At 42.5% G+C, this 610-nt stretch overlaps 1 protein-coding gene across 5 annotated transcripts in view; it reads left to right on the top strand.

Annotated features, from left to right (window-relative positions):
• Window positions 1-610, top strand: part of Kif13b (kinesin family member 13B) — a 169,918-nt gene that overhangs the window by 72,707 nt on the left and 96,601 nt on the right. The window lies entirely within an intron of this gene.

The following is a 610-nucleotide window of genomic DNA, read 5'->3' on the forward strand; positions in this document are numbered from 1 at the left end:
GCTGTACAAATGGTTGTGAGCCATCATGTGGTTGCTGGGAATTGAACTCAGGACCTCTGCTCGCTCTGACCCCACTCACTCTGGCCCCAAGATTTATTTATTATTATATGTAAGTACACTGTAACTGTTTTCAGACACACCAGAAGAGGGCATCAGATATCTTTATGGATGGTTGTGAACTACCATGTGGTTGCCAGGATTTGAACTAAGGACTTTTGGAAGAGAGTCAGTGCCCTTAACCACTGAGCCATCTCTCCAGACCCTCCTTTTTTTTCTTTTGATAAGCTCTCATTCTATAACCCAGCCTGGCTTTGACCTTGCCATCCTCCTGCCTTAGTTTCTGGAGTACTGGTATTACAGGCTTGTACTGCACAACTGATTCCTGAGTCATTGTCAGTGAATATTTCATTCTTGTATGTTAGAGGAAGATTATTGTTCCCAGCACTATTACAAGAGAACAGTAAGCTGATTTGCCCTGAACCCCTTGAGTACCTGTGTCTTCTGTGCTTTGGTTTCAGTAGTTAGGGATATCTATATAATGGTATTGTCTATCTGTCTTGTCCCTCTGTTCCTCCTTTTCCCTCCCTCACTTCTCTGTTTTTTTTTTTTT

The sequence above is a fragment of the Mastomys coucha genome, unplaced genomic scaffold (assembly GCF_008632895.1).
Source record: "Mastomys coucha isolate ucsf_1 unplaced genomic scaffold, UCSF_Mcou_1 pScaffold9, whole genome shotgun sequence".
Taxonomy (NCBI): Eukaryota; Metazoa; Chordata; class Mammalia; order Rodentia; family Muridae; genus Mastomys; species Mastomys coucha.